The sequence below is a fragment of the Corvus hawaiiensis genome, chromosome Z (genome assembly GCF_020740725.1).
Source record: "Corvus hawaiiensis isolate bCorHaw1 chromosome Z, bCorHaw1.pri.cur, whole genome shotgun sequence".
NCBI classification, from domain to species: Eukaryota; Metazoa; Chordata; class Aves; order Passeriformes; family Corvidae; genus Corvus; species Corvus hawaiiensis.
The window spans coordinates 5,730,706-5,755,077 of record NC_063255.1 but is presented as its reverse complement, the minus strand read 5'-3'; the positions used below and the strand labels follow the sequence as shown (position 1 = coordinate 5,755,077).

The following is a 24,372-nucleotide window of genomic DNA, read 5'->3' as shown; positions in this document are numbered from 1 at the left end:
CACAGAAGACCTGCCCTGCAGCAACTCCCTTTGAACAGGATCTAATTTAGAGTAAAAGCAAGGTAATAAAACTGTAAGGTTCCAAGGAAAGGGTAAACTATTTATTGTTTGTGCTCCAGGACAGGAGCCAACCTCTGGGGAAGGAAGCCTTAGCAACTGGAGAAAGGGAAGGATTGGATACTGCCTTCAAAAGCAGAATCTGAATGTATAGCTTGGATTGCTTCAGAATTAAGTAAGCAGTGGGCCACAATAGCTGGTGGCATGCACCATGAATCTGGAGGATTGTAGAGAAAGGCCACAGTGTACCTGTATCTAAGATTGCTTGGTAGGTCTTTGTGACTTCACTTGGGCCTTTTTATCGCTTATTAATAAACTAAGCATTAAATTGTGCCAACAGTTTGGGTGTCCCCTTTTTCTGCCAGACATAGTTATACCTAGATGAGAGATGAAACTTTAGAATTTTCTTTATCAGAAAGAAATAAGTTGTCACTAATCTGACCCTGCTACAGGTTCCCAGAAGATTTTAGATGTTGAATAGGCTAACCTGCAGCATCAGAAAAAAAACAAGTCAAACTAAATCAGTGGATTTATATAATTGCATAGCAGGCTAATTCTTTGAGACCTTTCAAAATGTTTCCTTTCTGACAGTGTCTACCCAGTGAAGCAGAAGAGTCCACATCTGGTTTTCTCTTTTCTTTCTTTTACCCCAAGACTAGCTAAAAACAAAAACAAAAAACAGAAACAAACAAACAAACAAAAACAAAACCAAACCAACCAAAAAAAAACCCCAAAAAACAAATAAACAAAAAAAAACACACAAAAAACCCCTCAGTAAAAAGAGGAAAGAAAAAGAGAAATATTTATATTGATATTTTAGAAAGAATATAACACCTATTCTCTATATTTGAAGAAAAAAAATGTTTATATGTGAACTGATATTTTTATTTTCTTTGCAGAAAAGATAACAAAAACTTTTGCCTTCCATTACTTAAAATATTTCCAGTCAATTGTAACCAAATGATATTAAAAGGAACATATGATCTAAATGTGAATTTTCATGTACCACTGTAGAATTCAATCCAACTATCTGCTTGTGGCTTTGAGTTTCCAGTTAAGCAATTCAGAAAGCAAGCCCTATGATTAACTCCATATTTAGAAGTGGTGTAGATAGATTTTCCAGTATCAAAATTCCAAGCAAAAGAATAAAATGTGACATTTCATGATATTTTTTTTAGCAGCAGAACTTGGCTTTTGCTCTTGGCATAACTGTTTTTAGAAATATTTGAGTGTAGAAGGCTTAATATTACAAGACTTAGGTCTAAAATTACAAGACTTAGCATTAAAAGCCCAGAAAACAGACAAATAGAAGAGGTGTAGGACAAAAAATACAATGAAGCAGACTGGTTTGTAAGAGTTGGTCTACTCAAACATGTTAACAAAGGAACTCTGACTATCTATTTATCTTCTGTGTCATGATTTTCTAGCAAGTATCTCAGGAAATTCAATCTCTCAAAACAAACTGCTTCATGTTTTGTTATGAAGTTTCCAAGCAAGGAGTTTCCTGTGATGACTATTCCATTTCTTTGGTACTTTAGCTTTGAACAGTTTCCTGGTACTCAACTGAAGATGTGCTTTCCACAATATCACCTCATTATTCTTAGTTATACCTCAGTGGTCTATCCATTTGGCATGAAACACTTTTTTAAGGCACCTATTGAATCAAATTGCCTCTTGTGCTCAACCATACTAGGATTCCCTTTGTGATTCCTTTTATTTTTTTCCTCAGAGAGAATATCATCCCTCACCTGGCAAGTTTTATTCTCAAAACTTGGCTCTTTGGAATGAACTTCTTTCCACTAATGTGGTGTTCAGACAGAATGCCAGATTCCAGATCCTATCACATGCATTTCATGTTTCTTTGAAGCTGAAATATTTGTCTTATTTTAGTATAACAACAATTCAAACAAAAAAAAAAAGAGACATGAAATGAAAAACAGTTTCCAAGAAATGTGGTAATCATACTTCTACTAGATTTAAGTCACTTTGTATGGTTCTTCTGATCTAATAAATCTAATGGGACTATTATTCCTACTTTTAGATAACAGAAAAAGCCACCAAGACATTAACTCTTCTCCCCAGTGCTAAAATCAGTAGCAGCTTGAGATCTGAATGTGAAAATCTGCAGAACATCTTGAAGAATTAGAAGTATTTTGGACAATATTCTCCAAGAAAAAGAATCTTGAAACACAGAACCACTTGATCCAGCTATGAGAAAGACTAGGCAGCAAGCCCTGGGGTGCTCCAAGTACCGCACAAGCCTGCTGGTCCCTGCCACCCCTGTATGCCATTGCTGCAGGTACCCATCAACTGCATTTCTAAGAGCGCAGTCTCAGCTGAACTGATGGTTCTCCACTCTATTAGTGTCATTATCTGATTACAGTCTATCTGCCACCATTCACTTAAATCATACCATAATTCTATGAGTTTATGATTCTATGATCCCCAGGGATGGAGTGTCCACAACTTCCCTGGCCAACCTGTTCCAGTGCCTTACCACCCTCACAGTAAAGAATATTTTCCTTATATCTAATCTAAACCTACTCTCTTTCAGTTTGAAGCCATTCTCCCTTGTCTTGTCACTACATGGTTTTGTGAATGTATCTCTCCATCTCTCCTGTAAATTCTCTTTGGGTACTTGCAAGCTGCAATTAGGTCACCTCAAAGCCTTCTCTTTTCCAGGCTGTACAAACCTAACTCTCTTAGTGTTTCCTAATAGGAGAGGGGCTCCATCCCTCTGATCATCTTTGGGGCCTCCTCTGGACTTGCTCCAGCAATTCCATGTCTTTCCCATGCTGGAACTCCAGAGCTGGATGCAGCACTGCAGGTGGGGTCTCACCAGAGCAGAGCAGAGGGGCAGAATCCCCTCCCTGGCCCTGCTGGCTGCGCTGCTTTGGATGCAGCCCAGGACACGTTTGGCTCTCTGGGCTGTGAGTGCCCATGGCTGGGTCATGTCCAGCCTCACAAGTCCTTCTCTCAGGGCTGCTCTTGATCTGTTCACCTCCTCCAGTCTGTGTTGATATCAGGGGTTACCCTGACACAAGCCCAGACCCTTCCACTTTGTCTTACTAAACTTCATGAGATCCCATGCACCCACTTCTTGAGCCTGTTTAGGTTCCTCTGGATGACATAAATACTGAACTACCTTCAAACTCTTTTTAAAAAAATCACTTTACCTAATTTCTTTAGGAAATTCAAGAAAAAGTGTTTTTCTTTCCAGGGTGAGTTTTGATCCAACTGTACCAGCTTCTTTTCCTGCATCACTACTTTTTGAGCAGTATTTGGATGCTGAGATACAACACCAACTTGCACTGAGTGTGACCATATAGCATAGGGCCATTAATTATGTCTTATTTTAAATGTAGTACAATAAAATTTCAAAGTATATCAAGATGTTTATTTATCAATTTATAAAAATATGCAAACCATCCACCAAGCATATTGACTAATCCTTGTTAAAATGCAGCTTTCCTAAGATACTAGCATAACAGCTTTCCTTCAGGAAAAACTAATAAAGAAATAAATGTATGAACATGGTTGAGAACCAGACTTGTGCCAGAGAAGGAAAATTCAATACACTGAAAGAGCTCAGCCTCCTCTTTCTGTAAATTCAGTTGGACTCCATTACCAAAAGTGATCAAATTGCTTATATATTCTTTATGAATTACTAGTGTGGTAAAGCAAGCATGTAGGAAAAGAGGTAGTTTCTCAGACCTATAACATTTAAATCAACACCCTACAGTACTGATGAAAACACAGAGTCCATAAAATAAGTATAAATATTCCCAGGGATCACACTAATATGCATTCCCAGCAAACATATCTTTCTGAAACATCGTCATGTATAACCCCAATGGTGATAAACACTAAGTCACAGAAGATATGGTTACACTTTGTGCTTAGTGAAAAATATCTTCTCCAAAGAGTACCTGAGACAGAAGGTGGCAGAACTAAGCATTCATGGTTACACCATGCTACTCTCCCATTCCAGAAAATACAGCATAGAACGATAGAATACACTGGTTTGGGTTGGAAGGAACCAAAAAATGATCCAGTTTCAATCCACCTGCCATGGGCAGGAACACACCTTCCACCAGATCAGGTTTCTTAAATATCCATCCAACCTGGTCTTGAACACTTCCAGGGATGGGACATCCACAATTTCTCTGGGCAACCTTTTCCAGTGCCTTACCCCCCTCACAATGAAGAATTTCTTTCTAACATCTAGTCTAAACTTACCCTTCTTCAGTTTAAAGCCATTAGCTTCCCTCTTGTCACTATATTCTCTCACAAAAAGTTTCTCTTCAGTGCTCTTGCAGGCCCTCTTCAGGTACTGGAGGTGTTCTAAATTCTCCCTGGTGTTCTAAGTCTCCCTTCTCTTGCAGGCTGAATAAGCACAGCGCTTTCAGCCTGTCCTCACACTAAAGGTGCTCCAGACCTCTGATCATCTTCGTGGACTCCTCTGGACTCATTTTAAGAGGCCCAAGTTCTTTTTAGAAAGAGATCCAGTGAGCCAGGGGGTGACCATTATGACAAGAGGATCTTGCAATCCTCAGCATCACTAAGCTCATAATTATTAAATCTTTGCACAACTGACCTTAAGCAACCCTTTCTTCAAAAAGTGTTCAATGCAGAAAATGGATAAGGGCTGTGGACAGAAAAGCCCAAAGAGAAGCTCCAAACTATAGGGACCTTGCACAGAGAAAATGATTTGTTTCACCAGTACAACATGCACACATAAATATCAACATGAAATCAAGGCCAGCTTCAGAGGAGGATGGACAGGAGGCAGCTGGATAAGAAACTGCAGTTGTTTCTTTAGATATTGCCCATGACAATGAAAGCTCTAGGTAAAGGACACATAATTATGTTTAATGGGAAACATTTTTTTCCTCATAGCATTGTAACATTCCTCTAATTGCAATAAGTAATTGCTGGCAATAAATCACAAACGAATTCTACTTCAACAAGAATTTGTGTTGGGATATATTAACAGCAATTATCACTGAAAGCAAGCTATATATTTAATAAAGGTTGGAAGCTCAAGGTACTAAGACCACCAGAGTTCTAAAATTTTTCTACTTCAGTTTAGCAAAATTGTTTCATCCTTTTCACTTCAGTTCATTTCAATTTTCTAAATTTTGGCTATTAGATTTTTTTTTTAGTTTCTATTTCTTATATTTAATTATTTTTATTTTACACTGTATTTTTTGTATTTAGTTTACCAAATGTGCTAGATTTTTTGTAGCTTCCACTTCCCTAGACTTCTACTAAATGTATCGAGGTGTATATAGTGATTTGGGCTCTGGAAGTCCGTTGTCACATCCAAAAAACAACCTTTAAAAGGAAACTAGTTCAGGAGCTAACCTTGGAGGAGTGCTGAGACTGAATTATCTTGTGTGTATGCACTCATACTTATGTTAGACCCTGAGCACATTCACTGAGTACATGTAATGTCAAAGATAATTCATGTCACTAGTCCAAAGCAAATTATAATCTACAATAATGAATCATTTGGGTCTTGTTTTTCCTGATTTTTAGGACATTATTTTAATGTTAAATATATTATTACAATGCCTAATAGCATTACCTAGGAGGGCTGCCTGATGTTCCACATTATGGGTCTGTGTTTTCTTGTTGCTAAATTACTAAATTCTGTCCAGTGGTGCTGCAATTTTCTGTACAAGTTTTTAAGAGAGAAAGTGAGTCAACTGTTGATAGAAATTGGCAGAGAAAATAATATTTTTTCATGTTTAAAGTAACATTGTGGAAACTGTTTTGTGAGACATTCTAGTGACTCTCATTTTGCTGCACAAAGCGGAGTTTAGCTAAGTGTCTGCAAAATGCTTTTTTTCTTTGTACTGATTCTGTGAATATCTTCATAAATTTCAAAAAGGCCAACCTTAAGTCTGTTGCCTCATGTATCAGCAGTACTGAAAAAATCTGAAGTGCTACTGCAGTATTTTTTTTAAATCTCCTGTCTTGCTCAGAGCCTCAGAGGACTCTGTGGAAGAAGCCCCTGTGGGTGGGATATTTGTGTCTTTCACTGCAGAAGGTAGGTACTGAATCAAAGGGCTACAGAGAAGTAAGAGTGATTTTATCATCAGGAACTGCAAATAATATTTGCTCAATCTGCAAAGCACCTGATAATGAACCAGTCACTTACACAAACTTTATCACACGTCACTAGTTAAGTGTTTTTCATTCTTGAGGTATCCACATGCTTAAGCCATGTGGGTATCCACACTCACAAACACAGATTAACTCAGAACATCTGAGCTGCTTCTGGGTGGATCAAAGGTTCATCAGATCCACTAATCTCTCTCTAGGAGTGCTAAAAGTGAATGCCAATGAAAAAGAGTAAGAAGAAGCAAGTAGAAGTGCTACATACCCCTTGTAGCCCAGCCCCTCATCATTTTCTCACCCTTTCATTGAAACAGTGCTCTGAATACAAGAGTCACTCCATGTCAAGGAGATCAAAATCCCAAAGTCCTACACATCATGTTTTGTATGTTCTAGTTAGGTAATTCTTTCACTTTAATCTCTGTGGTTTGATATCTATTAAGTGAGGATGACAACAATTCCTTCTATGACAAGGATGATATGAAAATTAACTTAATCACCTGTGAGAAGCAGTAAGCTATCATAGTGGTAAGCAGCATAGAAAAGCCAATGAAAGCATTATAGCTGCTTTTACAACACATATGAACAGCAGATTGTCAATAATGCATATTATTGACCATATGATGAGAAGCAAGAAAATTATAAAATATCAAATATCTCATGAATTGAGTTGCATTTGTTTTGAGTAAAACCAATATAAGACCATACAGATAAATTATAAAATTATTTATGCATGGAACTAAACCAAAGCTCCTAAGTCAAATGCAATCTTGGCTTTTGTGCTTGACATTTCAATCATAATAACATGGATATCAGGTTATTATGGAAACATTTGAGCACATGTTGAAGACTCTTGCATTTGCTATTGTTTATCTCCAGTTTTGTATTTCAGCCTGCTGTAGCACTACCAACCACTGCTAATGGTAGGCCATCAGAAATCTCAGAGTTCAAATGCAGTGTTGCAGGTGTACCTTCTAGTGGTTAGTACACAGACAAAGAAAAACACATTCCATTTTGCTTATAATGCATGCATGATTTCCTTGATGTTTTGCTCATCTTCAAGATCATTGGAACACTTCATTCACAGTCTCATTTTGATTAACTACTACTTTAATATAACCATGTTCTTGCTACAATCTCTTGTGCCCCTATATTGTATGTTTCTACCAGTCACTGTATGCTTCCTATTGTCCCCATGACTGTTGGACTCTGAAAGGAAAAGTGACAAGGCAAAACATATAGAGCTGTAGATATAGTGCTTTATCTGTTAACAAAATAATGCAAATATTATCGGGTGTAAAGTTGCTATACGTATTATACAACTATCATTTGGTAAAATACCTAAATAAACAGAAGTCTAAAAATGCTCAAGGACTATTAAAAATTAACTAGAAATGAGAGGAGAACCTCTAACACTAGTTACTAGTTGCTACAGTCTTCAGATGCCACACACAGTGCTAAGCCAAGCACGCCTCATCAAAGAAAAGAGTCTTTCTCTGTGAAGGAATGCAGTAACAAAAATACCAGTTTAGACTGCTTGTAGCAAGGCATGTATTTTTCCAGTATTAAACAAACCTAGAAGCGGATTTTATGTAATTAGTTGAAAGAGAAGCTGAAAAAACCATACTTTTTTAATAAATGTGAGTGACCTGGCAAGCCAAAAGTCACAGAGTATTGCAACCCAAAATCTTCCATGAAATTCTTCTCACAGAGCAAGACCAAGCCATTCTATTAAAATTTACAACTCAGCCTCCCCCCATGCCGAAATATATATATCTATAGATCTATCAAGGCCAGCTAAAATTTTCTCATCAGTTACAGAGTTATCTGTAAGCACAAACCAATTCCATAGAATACGTTTTGTGCTCCAATTTGCACTAAAATTTCGGGAGGGAAGATGACTGATTGCTTTCTGCTGTTCTCATCCATCAACCATCCTCCCTGCTGTAACAACTCATCTGCTGCCATTCTCCATCGGGCAAAATGTGCTGCCTTTTCTCATTCTTTCCATAAACTCTCCCCCTAACACCAAAAGAATACGTGTTTAAACTAAAAAAAGCATTGCAAAGTCTGGACAAATCATAACAACTGAACTATAGAGTTTCTTAGGACAAAATTATTAACATGACATCTTCTTACAAGTAGAAAAAGAAAAATCAAATGCATAAAGGCATCTTTTGTATAAAGACTTTTCCTGTTAGCAGGAAAAATTGTGTATGATTCATTTGACTTAGTGCAAAAAAAGTTGTCGGGCAACTTGATTCCAAAAGTCCATTTTCTTGATCCTGATGTCATTACTAAAATTGGGATAGGACATGCCATAATTGCTGGCACCAAGGAGGTGATTATATCACTGTGGAAACATTACAAAATGTGCAATCCAAGAGAGCAAGGAGAAAGTCCACCATCTCTCATCAGTCCTATTTAGAGATTAAAAAATGTCACTGTAACATTGTTGCTTTTGGAACAATGTCTTCAACTATTTTGCCCTGACATTTTGTTATTTCATCCTGTGAAGTGTTCCCAGGAGAATCAACAATTTTGCCAGATAAAAACTACTTTTCAAGCAGTGCTTGTCAGCAAAATTCAGCCTACATACCCAAGCACTGCCATGCTGACCACACACAGTGGTGGTGGTGTGCCCTCCCAGCTGGCATCGCTGTAGATGCACCATCCATCACCGTGTCTAACTGGTGATTCTGGTGTAGAATTCATGGACAGTCTTTGGTTCTCAAGGAGAAACCTGAGCGGGGGGCGGGGGGCAGTGGGCAGGCAGCTGAAGGAAGGACAAGCTACCAGGAAATCCTTTGTTACATTTGTTTCTTTTGTGGGAATAAAGTAGGATAAGAGGCTACAAAAACCTGTTTTCTCACTGGATGAGTCATCCTGACTGAATCATTTTATCCCCTTCTGTGCTTACACTTCCCTACCTGCAAAATGGGAAGTTTATAAAGTGCCAAGAGTTCTGATCCTTAAAAACAACCAAAACAAAACAAATAAAAAACTTCCTATGACCTAAAACTAGTATTACTGGGAGTAGTAATAAGAGCAGAAGATGTAACAGAAACACTGTTTTTTAAGAATGTATCAAAAGCAGATATTGGTGAGAAAATGAGACATTTAGAAAATTTACTGTTTTTCCTTATAGATGATGTGTGAAGAAATAGGAAGAATAGAAGACTTGCTTATTTACGTGTTTTGGTACATGTGCTTTTTAAGATCCTCTCCATAAAAATGGAGTGGAAGAAGACATTAGACCAGGTATGTCTGTAACATTTGCATGTAAAAGAAGGGAATAATGGAGAATAAAAAAAATATCGGGGAAAAAAGGACAACAAAACAGACCACCAGATAGCAAACAAGCACCCTTCATCAAACATTTATTATAAGAAATTTCATAAAAAATATTTAGAAATTAAAGGAGAAAATCTTTCTCACTTCAGGTGAGAAGCAGATTAGATTTTTATAAAACGTGGTTTTATTTTTGCCCCAACATGCTGTACCTCTATAAGACACAGAAAACGATGAATTCTTTCACAGAGAATTAGATTGCTTCTTTGGTTTTGTTTATTTTTTCAGAACGATAACAGAAAGGACTAAATAAATTAAAAAAAAAAAAAGTTAAATGGGCAATAAATGCACCAGATGAAACATTATTATGGTGTAAAGGAGAAAAACCTGGCAGTGGCCAAATATATTATCATACTCTACTACACAACCCTGCCAGGACAGCACGTGGGCAAGCATCTCCTCCTGGGAATCTTGCAGTTTTGTGTTAAGGAAGCCTTGTCAGTACATATCTTCCCATACTATTCTTTTTTTACCCCTCCCAGCCATGGCTTTTTGCCCACAGAGGAGAATCTGCCTATCCATGAGAAAGACAGGCTATTAAAAAAGATAGCAGGTTTGTGTACTATTTTCCTCTTCGAAATTTTTCTATGGTTGTTAAAAGTTAAGGCAGTGAGAACAGAAACTAATCTGACTTCTCTAATGCATGACTGAAGTAGCATTGAGTTATAAAGAGTTTTTGCTAATGAACTTCAGTGTCAACATAGAAGTGAAATTTAGTAAGCAAAAATTTTCAGAATATTCATGGGTTTGTACAATTTCAGGGATAGCATGCTTGAGAAACTAAATGTTTGATTAAAACAAAATAAATTCCTCAAGGAGTATTTAAAGTAAAGAGGGAGGCAGAGAATTTCTGCTTGTATTTCAAATATTAAACTTCATATGGTTCCCTAGCACCTGAGAAAGTGAAATAAACCATCATGGAAATATCTGTATCATTTAAATCTTCAAGAACTATCACATTATGCAGTAATGTTTGTGATTGTCTCTATATTCCATCCTTTATGGGAAGCTGGATTTAATTTATTTTCCAAGCACCTGCAATAAAAAGTATTGCAAAAGACCTGGTTCTGCAGAGCTAAATTTCAGGAAATGGGTCCTTTTCCTTCAATGAATACAATGTCTGAGGCTAATTTAACATCAAATGAACTAGAAAGTAACTCCAAAATCAGATGATGGTTCTGAGCCACAGAGAGATAGCAAGGTCAAAGGGGTTCAGAAGTCTGCTCTCAAAATCGCTATTCACCTGGATTACTACGGGAAGATCCTCATATTCACACACTTTAAAAAGAGGAGCAGCAGGCAAGGGGGGAATGGATCAGACTTGGAGAAGGGAGAAGAAACAGCAACGGATCCTTACTCTGCACGCTCATCCCTTTTAGGAAATATATATCTGCAGCAAACAAAATTCTGTTTATCAATACTTCTTATTAAAGATTGGAGAAAAGGGATCTGCTAGTGAGCAAAAGTAAATTCCAAAAGCTGCTAGCTCTTAGATTTTCTCTCCAGGTAAAACAACTGAACTGGAATTTCAGTTAATATCACAATTTCATTATTATTTTATTTTAGTAGTCTCTTCTGAGGATTTTTGAAAGCAGCTGGAAAGTTCTTGAAAACTAACTCTTTCTTCATTTTTGATTCTGGATTTCCAATTGCTAATGAGTATTTAAACTAAAATAATATCTTATTTTGAAGCAAAAGCCCAAATATTACCACGATCAGTATCTCAAATAGAAAAAAAGAAAAATGGAGAAGGCAGAGCGAGCAGCTAGAGCAGCTAGCCTGTCTGAATGTTAAAAGAGCTACAGTGCTTTGCTTTCGGTTACAATGAATCATACAGAACTTCTATTTCTAGTACCAGGAACCAATAAGAACATAACTACTGGTTAGTAAATCAATCTGTTTTAGTTGAGGAAGCAAAACATTCTGAAGACCTACTGGAAACTGAAAAATTCATACTTCACATCCATCTAAACCCATGTAATGATACTAATGGCATAAATGCAAAGCAGTATTTTACTTTTGAAATAAATAATTGTAAGAAAGTTGTTAATGCACAATATCAGTAAAAAAGTCATACAGTCATCTTACTAACATAGGGGGAAACTGTGGGGGAGGGAAGTATTTCTGTGGTGGAAAAGCTGTTTGGACAAGATGAAAAGCTGTGATGGCTTTACAAAATGTCATTTCCTAGTTATTCATTTCCAGCCTTTTTCAAGAATGGATATTCCAAGGAGAAATATACATTGCTTCACAGCTGTGAACATCTTGCTTGCCAAAAATGCAAATGTAATTACTATCTGTGAATCAAAGAAAAATTGTGGCACTGCTGATAAATATGAGTAAGGCCCAAACCCCAGCATGTTCACCTCATCCCTGGAAGTCTTCAGGATTGTGCTGGATGGAGCTGTCAGTAACCTGACCTAGTGGAGGGAAGGTGTCTCTGTCCATGACAGGGAGGTTGGAGATAGATGATCTTTAAGGTGCCTTCCAACACAAACCATTCTAAGATTCCATGGCTTTATGGAAATGCAGATCTCTAGAGCTGAAATTCAGATTCATTTGGAAGGGCTCTCTGGGCATGTTTGTAACAGCAAGAACATCAGCTACAAACTGACTGATACCAGGATCACAGTTGTAAGAGAAAAAATCCTTTTAATAGGCAATTGTGGTATTTGAGTTGTCACAAATGCTGACTTTATGAAAGCTGATGCCACCACTAGGGGTTCAAGGAGTGGTTCATAATGTTTTCCCAGCTCACGTCTCTGACCCTTAAGAATGGAAAACATATGTCAGCAATTAAGTCACTAATCATAGTGTTGCCAAGCATAAAAACAGTGCCTGTGCCAATATCAACTGAGTCGCTTAATATGTTTTCTCAAATGTCCAGGACTCTATGTGGCATCAAACCTAAACAGTCATTTTGGTCATACTGAAACCTAGGCAAGCATGCATCTCTCCTTAACAGCATGGTATTCAGAGAAGATGGCACTGAGGTGACTATTAGGTCTTGACTAATGTCAAAAGGGACATTAAAACAAAGACCAAAACAGAAAGTACCTTGGCCAGTGTTCCTCAGAGGATAAATCAAAAAATAAGCTTTTGCGGACTAGGCTGGAAAGGGCACAGCTTCAATATCACTGAGCCAGCCAGAATCATTTTCCAGCTCATTAAATGAAGGGCATCTGAACAGTTTGAGAACTGGCACAGAATAGGTTGAACTTTTTAGAAGTAATTAATTATGCAATGGTAGGGCCTATCACTGATCATCAGCAAGCTTAGACCAAGGGGTCCCATTGGCTTTGATCAATGTATTCTCTTCTCATGCCTTTCAAAAATATTATAACTTTCAAAAGACTCCTTGTGCTATGTATATCTCCCCTTGAATATTGCAATTTCCCACACACACACCCTCTGTGTCAATTAGTCCTTGATTCTTTTACAGATTTCCTCTATATGTGGGTACAAATGAAAGTATATTATCACCAGGATTTCCTGTAATAACAGGTAACAGTGGTAACAGCCTGGTACACAGTTTTACTGTCCTTGGGTTCTAAATCACAGATTTCTTTCTATTGTGAAGTGCATTTTGAACTGTCAGCAGACAAACTATCAAATCAGGCCTTAAATATAATAAAGAGAGGGAGAAAGTAACAATCTAGTCACCACTTTGGACAGTGTCTTCCAGAACTAATGGAGTAGCTGTAGAAATGGTCACTGAACATAGAGCAGTAATACTGAAACTTTTGAGGTTTTGGAATACTTACAGTACAGGTTTTGGGGTATCATGAGCTGCTGACTAGGGAAACATTACATTTCAAATTTTAAAAGTCTGTTTTCTAAAGAGCAAGGAAAGATCTGAGCATTATGAAAGTATATCAAGATAGAGCCAAAACATTCACTATCCATGGCATAAACTGAGGAAAAGCCAGAGTGACTTGAGCAGAATGTTTTTCCCTTATCACAGGAGCGGCACACATCTACTACCTCATTATCTTATTCATGCAGAGGTTTATACTGCAAAATAAAGGCGAAAAGAAGTCAGGGAAATTCATTGTTATTCAATCTGAACAGAAACAAATCACAATAGTTCCTGACACACCCAATTCTCTTTTCAGCCCTGCTCTGTTGACAGAACACAACCAGGACTGGTTTGACTTTTTCAGAATCTCTGAAAAATTAAATTGTGAAACAGTGGATATTAAAGGGTAAATAAACGTAAAGAAATTTAGAGAAGGAAGGAACAAGAGCTAGAATATGAGCCAGGAATGAAAAGCTATAAAAACCCTATTGTCTGCTGCTATAAATAAGCATTTACTTAATTTATAGTGTAAATTTTTTTTTTTTTCATTTAAATGAACAGTTGTTCCCAAGTAAACAAGATACCAGGACTGAGAAGAGTATATTTGAAACTGCAAACTGTATTACATTAAATTTTTGATGTCCAGGTGGTTGAATGACTGGCAAAAAGAATAGTAGGAAATCAAATTATTATAGTTTATATATTTCAATTTCAGAATTCAGTACTATTTTAAGACTAAAGTAATGTAAAATTGAAGAAGACATAAAGAAAACCTGAAACTCATTTGGAAGAATTAACAACATCTCCATAAATGTTTCTTTCAACCTAGCTGCCTACTGCAAACTACTTTTAAGCCATGCTCAAATGGAACAGCGTTTGTACATATTTAATTGTTTTCTCATCACTGAAAATGCTTTGAAGAAAACTTGTGATACAATGAAAGTGGGTGGGAAAAAGGCCTTCATTCTCCAGCATCAGCAAGGGATCCCTTCAAGGCCCTAGTAACATTTGCAGCCTGTAAGAACATATGGTGGATTTTTCCCCCTTGCCATTACTGAGCTTCTCAGAGTAACAGTGTGTTTTGGTAGCCAAAATAAGTATGCAAGGAATGCAACAAGGACCTAATACGGCCTCTACCACTAAAAAACGTCTGCTGATGAGTATAACCAGAACATCTACCAGCTGAAGTACTGATGTTACTGCTGCTCTTTCATGACCTGACCTTTCCATTTGTCATAGGAAAACATGTTCCATTTTACCCTTATTGGGTCTGTCAGAGGTAGGTTAAATAGAAGTCTCACACTCTTACTGCAAGCTAGTAAGCAGGCCTGTGAACTTTTAAATGTTCATCTTTACTTCATCATATTTCTCTCCACAAAATGGGGTTATACCTGCCAATATCTTTTTTAATGTAGTTTCAGATATAACAGATGAAAAATAATGAAAAACTGCACACAGGAATTGGACAAAATCTATCCAGCATCTGTGAAATGGCATTTCACTCTATTGAATGTCCTTCCTCTGTGTTTCCTTTTTCCTTTGTACATTTCAACACCAGCTCATAAAAGCATTATCACACCATCTTTATGCAAATCATGCAAAGAAACTATATATAAAAATCAAGAATAAGAAGTAACTACACCAAAAAAATCTCTTTTTAAAAAAAAAAGTCCTAAACATCACTTGGCAAAACAAGAAAAAAAGTTTTTCTATAGATCACACAGGGAAAATTAATAGCACAGGTTTGCACAGACAGCTAAACTTGGAGGCCAGGCTCCCCAGCAGTCCCTGGGGAGAGAGCTCACAGGAAAGCTGGGAGCACCTGTCTGTGTTAGGATGACATTTCTGATTTTCTGAACAGCCCTCTGGACTTATATGAATTCCCCTGCTGACTATGCAAGTAAAGGTGAAAGGATTGTCTTAAAATGGTGAGAGTTTAAAAACAATGGATCTTTTCCTCACCTTTTAATTTGTGAAACTCGCAATCTTTTCTGTAAGCATTAAATCTTTAATTTTTAGATGTGAGAGCTGAGGATGTCATGTGACTATTAGACTTGAGTGTATAAAAAATTACTCAAGCTATACCAAGGGGGAAAACAATGGAAGATACATTTTTATGAAAGAAAAATACTTGACTGGAACAAAAGTTAGAATGAGGAAAAGAAAAAAAGTATTTATGCATACAGTTTAATTCAAACCGCCCTTAGGATGGCTTGCAGTGAAAGCAGCAAGACTAAATACTAGTAAGACCAAGCGGTTCACTTATGGAAATGCGATGCACTTCATTTGATCTTAAAGAACATAAGGAGTGCAGGCTTTATCACACTGTGGCTTCTCACACTATATATGGAGATATATAGTGTGAGAAATAAATAAAATTTTTAGTTCACTGGACGCACTTGGAAAATACACATATACAAGCAAGGAAATTTTATGTTATTCTGTATAATATGGATTATATATTTTAAGGAGATATGCACATTTCCACGGCAGAATTTTTGACTAACTTTATGGCCATCACACATCTAAAGTGCAAACACACTAAAAGGATTCAACTGAATAGAACATATCTGTGTTCCTGATACAGCAACATGGGCATCAAACAGCATAGGAGATGTTGAACAAGGAAGGATGAAAGCTGCAGTAACACAATTGCTCAGTTTTAGACATAAAAACACCTATTTTATATCTGGAAGTTTTGAAGACAAAAATTGAAACCAATATTTTTGTCATTAACTGAAGGTAAAAGAACTGTTAAAAGAACTGTTTTGTTCCCATCTTGCAAAGGTAAATTTTGATGGCATTCAAATCATGAAGGCTGTTTCTAACTCAGCTGGAAAGGGAGATTTAAATTCAAATAAGAAGGACAGAAAATGTGAAAATGGGGGGAAGTAAAAGTAAATTAGTTACAGTGTCTGAACCCAATAATAGTCATATGTATAGGGCTAGGACAAGAGAAAAATAGATGTTAAGGTTAAGTCAGGGAAAGACAACATATCACAAGAAAGCATGGCTCACAAGCTTAAAATTACTAAATGTGGAAACGTCTGAGACAATAAAGATGATTATTAATATAAAGCTCTCAGAAGAAGATGATCTTATATAACTGATCTTGTGCAGGGGACACTTCAGGGCAGCGGCAACCAAGGAGCTTTCATAGTGACTAGCTGTTTATTTCTCAATATATACCTCTTGGAAAGAATTTCCTAAAAGTGTTTGCTGTTGTCTGCCATGATGTGTGAGGGGGTGGATGCTGGCAGCAGCTATGAGACGTAGTACACCACCACATGGAATTAGTCACTGGGGTTCCAAAAGCAGCCTGTCACGGTGTCAGAGGGTTTACTTGCCTCGTTACAGCATCATCCCACCAGCTCCCAGGGCACTACAGAAAGCACCAACATGCAACTCTTTGCAGTGTGTTGTCTTGTACTGATGGAATGTGTGTCCTTTTTTTGAAACATGTTGTGGGTACACACTTTAGAGACATTTGTTAGTAGGATATTATATAACTGCATATGGTAAGTTCTTCAAAATTTAGATAACTAACCAATAAAATTACCCCAAAACTGACATTTTTCAAAACCACACAAAACATTTACACTTATTAAAAGAAACTTAAGGATAAATTTCAGAACTACTGAAAGGTTTTTTCATAAAAATAAATCCCTTTTTTTCTAGTCTAACTTGAATTTTTATTCAAATATTTTATTTGAATAGTGATTTTAAATTACTGAACTTAAATAAAGCACAATGAAACTGCAAAAATGAATTTTTTTTAATTGATCTGTACTGGATTTGAGATGTCTGACAAATAAAAAGACTCTTACTAATGTTCCTGAAGGAATCTTCTTCCTTTTTTTATGCTTAACACTTTCATAGAAGGGGAAAAGTATTTCTCAAATAACTATAGAGAAAACTATTTTCGAATAAGTGTGTGAGATTTTAGTGTGTTAGTATTTGAGCACATTTAAAAAGCCACCACCAAATGCTGATATAAGTCTATCAAATGAAACAGAAAAGCAACAAATTTAAGTCATGTTTTCCTCTCTGTGCTTCTCAAATCCTCAAAAATGACGTCAAATGAACAAATCTGTTTCTGCCATTTAGCTTTGAAACTGTTCTGTATTTTAATATATTATAAGTCTGGAAAGATTTCATGATTTTTAATGAAAGAAAAAATACTTAAAAGGCCATATAATATCATACTATGCACCTATCTAAGCCACCAATGCCCCTATCTTAACAGTAACAGCAATGCTACCAAATAAAGGAGTGCAGAAATGTACTTCTGGTTTTGTAATGTGACTTAAGAAACATGCTCTAGTGCATATTAGTCTGAATTAGAAACCACCATAGCTGAATTCTGATGGGAACCACAGTAACAAGATTGAATCATTTGTTTTGTCATTGGAATGATGACATAACTGTTTAGTGAGTTAATGGCTGCGAATTGGCCTCACTTTGACTGCAAGGTTCTTTCAATACAATATTTAGCCTAAGTAGTCAGTTTATTCTTGCTGTTGTGTTCTAATACTCTCTAGTCCATATTGCATTTCTCTTATTTTATGTGATAATTCCCCTTATAAGATAATAGTAAAATTACTAAATATTAAAGCATGTATTCAGCATAAGCTGCATCAGAAAGAATTAATCTGGCTATAGATGCACACTGTAGGTGTCCACATACAAGTTAGATCTCATTTATATGCATTACTTATGTTGAGTGGCACTGATAAAATCAGTGACATCAAGAGTACATATCTTCCTGACGCAGACATCTAAAATATGTCACAGACGTCATATCCTGACAGCAAGTATTTCTCACCAAGAGCATGAGGTTACTAGATCAGGTATGATAAAAATCTATCTAGATGAGCTGAATCCCACCTGTTACGTCTTACACTGCAATTGTGCTTCTCAGAATACAAGGTAGGAAGTAAGATAACCCCTTGTTGTGGAACTAAATGCAAACAACTGTTTCAGACATGGTGTAATGGAAGAGTAGAAAAGGGAGAAGGCTTCCATCATGGTATCTCAGCATTGATCCGGGTTGGAACTACCTTCTATCCCCACTTGAACCAGCTGTAAATGGGCTTTTGGTCATTCAGGTTGAGCTGTCAAGTGAGCTCCCCATGAACCTTGTTGTCCTCTCCCTTTTTTACACTAGGGACAGACACTGAAGTGCCACATCTTCACTGGGCCTCATGGTCATTAGATTTGAACAGAGCTTTGTCCACAAGCTGATAACTTACAGATGTGCTCAGGGAGAAGGTGTGAAAACTGTGCTGTAAAGACAAGATTATATTTTCAGGAAAACTGAAAGTGGATCATTAATGCACTCAAGTGAGAGGCAGAGGACCACATCGTGTGTTTGCGTGTGGTGGAGAAAGAGTATTACATGTGTTTATCTGGATGCAGCTTGAAAGAAAGTATCTCCAAGGTAGTGCCTTTCTTTGCTGGAGTCAAACTTTGCAATTTGTTCTGTTTGGCATAGTTTGCAATATTTGTTTGTTTAAAAAACCACCACATTTGTTATTTCAAGACAGCAGTTCTTATCACATTAATGTTAAAGTAACTGGACTTTATGTTGGCAAGTCTAATACTTCTGCTCTACAAAAATACAGAGATGAGAACATGCCAAAAGAAATGGCTAAAAAAAGCAGTAAAAATTATTTTAAATCACTATCTCAACTTGAAATGGCAGTCAAAAAATCTACACAACATACTGGACATAATCAACAAAGGTGCTGAGAAAATAAGCAGATATAATTTTACTACTGTGTGAGAACTTTGGTGTGTTCACATCTTGGGTAATGCCTGCACTCAGGTCTCTTTTGAGGAAATACAATGAATGGGAACTAAAATGATCAAGGGATGGGGCAGCAGCCTGTTTAGGAAAATACAAGAAGGCTACAACTTTTCAGTTTCTACAGGAAAAGGCTGAGGAGGCTTTAACTGAACTTAGAGAATCATGGAGCTGCTGGATAAGTGAATGCAGACTCTTTCATGAAATGCCATAATGGCAGAACTAATTTTAAAGCTCAGTAAAGAAAGCGGCTTTCCTACATAAGCAGAAAGATTGTCAGAAGGCTGTAGGGGAAGAGACTTTACCAGCAAATTCAGAAAAGAGATTAGGCAATCTATAGGCAAACAGGTACATAGATGATCGGAGAAGCAGAAGGCCAAGGTGAACCCTGTAACATCCCTAATACAACACCAGTAAATGCTGGGCAACATGATGGGAATGGACTGCAGAAACTGGACAGGGACTCAGCTATTCCTGTTGCTGCAGGTGATTACAGGATACTAGGTTAGGAAGACTAGTGGCCAGGCCCATTAGAACATGTCTTATTCTTTTAGAAAATAGACTACTTGATCCTTTCAAAACCCACCACTACTTCATTGAAAAAACATTTTTTCTCCTTCCATTTTGTAAAAATAACACTGCTTAACATATCACACTATGGAAAATGGCATCATGCTGACTATGCAGACTTTCCCATTAGCACTGAACAGTAAATAAAAGCATATATACCCCCTTGAATTTCTATGGTTGCCATGATTTGAGGACCATACTGTTTACAAAAGCCTATTTTTCTTAATGAAGTCACCTATGAATTCAATCAAAGTCAGACTTCATGTAGGAAAACTCATCTGTAGCTTGCAGGCTTTCCTCAACATTCAGAAATCCCACAATTTTACATGTTATACTTGGTACTACAATCCCTGCCTATGAGTTTGGATGGTGTGCAGATTGCATTGAACTTTCCCAATGCACTCTATTCAATACCTTCAACTACTAAAACTGCAATTGGATATTATGTGAAGTCCCCACCCTCCTTTTTTAATACAGTTTCATAAGATATGGCAACAAGAGACAAGTAGTATCATCAACAGTGCCTCACAAAACAATCATAATACTGGAGAGGAAAAGAGATTCACCCAACACAGAAATAAAAAACCTTAACCCTTTAGCAGCCAAGTGACATGAATGTTGTTAATATTGTCCACAGTTACAATCACCTGTGTTTACATTCTCTGCCCTGTAGACAAAGATTCCTTGAAGGAATACCTGGTTTTGGTGTTGATGTCACCAGCACTGGGATTCCCAGTCTGGAAGTCAGCAGCTAACTTTAAATATATAATAATAATAACCTATACACATATGACTCATTCAGCATCATTTATTGAATACATTCTTCATCTTTGTACTGGCAATAGGCTTGCTAGCACCAACGGATTAACCAGGGAACTGAACGATTTTGGGATGGCCAGTCCCCAAGCAGTGTGATGTGGCCGCAGCTTCCTCCTGTCAGACAGGGCTACCAAAAGACTGGGTCATGCTTATTGCAGAGTTCTACTGTACAGTATCTTTAAGTCAGGAAACCAGTGCAGCTACCTGAATGTCAGCTCATTGTTTTGTTCTAGCTCTTCTGCCCCAGAAACAACGCCATTCACTGATGCCAAGCCACAAGTTTTTATTGTCTCCATTCAATAAAACTTTTATTTAGTATCTCTCTTGTGATCCACATATTAAGGGTCATGGAAAGTCCATACAAGAGGTCAGTTTTGTACCACTTATCTATAAATACGTCATAGACTGAGAAATCCGTATTTGACAACATCCTTCAGTGATTTCCAATATACTGAACTTAATCATATTGCAGACAAGTAATATCACCCACTTCTAGAGCTAAATAAGAACAGATGCATTGTTCTACATAACACCACAGACTGAATTGTTGAAGACCTCTGCTTTCTGGGTCACTAGACAGGCTGTGCCCTTTTCAGATCAATCAAACACCAAAGTTCCAAAACCCAGACAAGCCCAAACTGGCCTACATTACAAAAAATAAATAAAACCCAGTGATTCCAACTCATGAAGTAAACAGTTAACTATCTCTAGTTGCATCACGCAGAAAGGATTGTGGCAAAAATCTGACAATACTCCTGAGGCTTATAGCTCTTTTGGCTAGTTACATGTATCATGAAAAGCAAAGGCAATTCTAAAATCTGATCAGCTGCACCATTTCCAGCCAGTAGGCTCTGCACAACAACCCAGGCTGCTTGCTTGATTTGCCATCAGTTCCTCATTTAAACTTCTAACATTTTAATTCACTTAATCTAAATACCTTTTTTTTTCTAAGTTCAGACTTTTCTGTCATTACAAAAGGAAAAAATCAACAGAAATACGACATTTTCTGTGAAATACTACTGCTTGACTGTTAAGTGGCAAATAGTCAAGAAAATACGGAATCATATTCTCATTTAAATGCTTGTACTCCTGTCTCAGCCAAAGTTTAGCTTACTGTGATTTCCTTACTTCCTTATTATTTCTTCTCTGGAATAAAAAGACACATCAATTGTCTTAGTTGAAAAGACTGCACAATCATTTATCCCTTCTAGACTATTCTCCAGAAGATCTATGGTATAAAACCATACTTCACAATCACACCCTGAATTGAGGAATGAGTGGCAGTGAGTGGTAGAATTGAGCAGCATTAACATAACAAGTAGCCTTATATAAGTCCCTTTCTTATTTTGTATAAATACCAACCATCTGCTTTTACTTCAGTCACCATAACATCAGGATAAATTTTCCAAGGTACATCGGAAAGAGAAGGTTTGCCTACAGACCCTACCATCATGCTAAACATCAGCCATCTCCAACTCAAGCCACATTAAAAGGGAAGACATCAGTACAGCCTGGGCTCATCTGCATCTGCTCAAAGTCAGCTGGGGTACCCATCACAGCACATCATCAGTGGAGATACCCTTTGAATGCTTTGTAATATTGATACAGAAAAGAATATTATTCTTTTACCACACACATGCTTTTACACTGAACTTGCTGTGCCTTTTGGACAGAGAGTGAGTGTGATTACAGGGAACCAAGAGCAGAGGTTTCTCTGTCTTATCTTTACATCTTTTCTGTCCTCTTAGTGGTCTCTGTGTTTAGAGCCTGGTTTCTGATTTTCATGGAAATTAATATTCACAAGGGAAGTGGTAGAGGAAATCCTGGGATCATTTTTTCTCAAACCCTTCTAAGACAGGTATCCACACTTTAAAACAGTCCTGTCACTCAAGTCTCTGTGTTCTTGAGACTCAACTTCTCCTTCCTCCCAGGCACTCCTGTTCCTCTTACATAGAGTGGGGTCCCTATGTTAACAGATTCAGAAAAGAGAATTATGTGGCATAGCTCTTCCTGTCTCCTGGCCTGAACACCTACCAGTGTTTCTGATTTAATCCTGATCTGATTTGTCCCTAGGCATTCATATTGTGGCAAGATTATAGTGTTGCTGTTCTCCCCCAGAGAACTGCAGGAAGGTACAAACCCACAGATTCAGGCAATAAGGCCCACAAAATTAAGCCAAGCAGATGGTTTGGAAACTGGTCTTGCTCAGGCCCACCTTGAAGGCTGCTGGTTGGGTGACGTGGGTAGGGTGGGCTGGCCTCATCTGCCACCTCCCTGGAGGCGGCCAGGAGCGGAGGTCGGTGTGGGCAGGCAGCAGCTCCCTCCCACTCTCTCTGATCTCAGCGCTCCATTTTCCCCCTGTTTGGGACAGGGTCTGCCTGCCCTTGCTCCACACCACCAGAGAACAGCATGTACCTTCTCCAGCAGCCTCCAAATATCTCCCTGAGAGTTACCTCTGAGCTCAGGTAGTGTTCCCAAACAGCAGGGTAGCAGAGGACTCCCAGTTTACAACCAGCAGAACAGGTATTCTCAGATATCAGATTAGCATTATAACTAAAGGCAACAGCAACAAAAGGCAGGTATTTTAGACAGAATATTTGGTGCTCAAATTAGATTGCAACCATCAGCTACAAGGATTTTTTTTTTCTTTTAAACTACTTTTTCCTGAAAGAATTAATGGAGGCAGTCAACAATAACAACAAAAACAACAAAGTAGAAAGGCAGACTTAATCAGAGGTACTGACTTATTTGCACAGTTGTACGTAATAGCTAAGGTATGTATGTTTTAGCTCACTTCCTTGGAGGCACCCTGCGGAGTGTAGCACTTTAGCAATATTTAGTTTACCAACATGGTATTGTAATTTAATAAAGAGATAGAGACACTACTTACTGCATTTATTTCAGCAAAACTCTGCCTTAGCAGTGTCTGAGAACAACTAGGACTACTCTTTAGCTTGAGTAGTGTACTTGTTTAATTTTCTTTTACTACAAAATGGTTTCAGTAAAAGATAACTGGAAGAGATTACTAACTGCTTTAACAGTAATACTGACATGGCTTTAACTCAGAGTCAAAACTATTTGAAACAGAAAGTTTTTATTAGGCTAATGTTCAATTAACTGGATGTATTTCCTCACAAGGAACTGTATTTATTTACTGTTCTATCCCCCAGTAGCACATCAGCCATTTATATATATAAAAAAGTTATAGTTTAAAATACATAATTTTATACCTGTAAAATATAGCTCTGAACAATTAGTTTATTATGTGCTTATTAAAATGATGGTGGTTTTATTAAAGACACAGAGAGAAGAAAAAAATGTGGGGCACATTAAGAGAGTAAAGAGAATTTATTTCTCATACTTTATAGAAAGCTGTCCTGTCAGTGCCCATCAAGCTTTAAAAAGCAGCATAAAGTTCTCACAAGAAAAAAAGTTGAAGTCAAAAGTTTTGTCAAAAGACAAAACTTTGCTGATTGCTAACTGAAAAAATCTGCAAGAAAATCATACAGATCAATATCACAGGCTACTTCTACTCCTCTAAGCCTCAGAGAGGAGGGGAAACACATGAAGCATAACATAGCCCAGTCTCACATATGCTGCTACAAAGTCTGCTGCTTCCCAGGACACATCTCTACCAGCGTCTGTTTGTGCAGCAAAACTACATGTAAGCATCCCAAAATAGCTCACACAAACTATAACTTCATTTTACTCTCCAGCCTCCAGAAATGCAAGCTTTTTGTTATGATTTCTCTTACTGAAATCAGTCTACTAAAGATTTTTAGAAGGAATCTCCAAGTGTAAGGATTGAACCTGACTGCTGAATGGGAAAAATCTATGTAATGTGTCA

At 37.4% G+C, this 24,372-nt stretch overlaps 1 protein-coding gene across 4 annotated transcripts in view; it reads right to left on the bottom strand.

The window, feature by feature from the left end:
• LOC125319585 (cAMP-specific 3',5'-cyclic phosphodiesterase 4D) overlaps positions 1-24,372 on the bottom strand; it is a 368,051-nt gene that overhangs the window by 108,496 nt on the left and 235,183 nt on the right. The window lies entirely within an intron of this gene.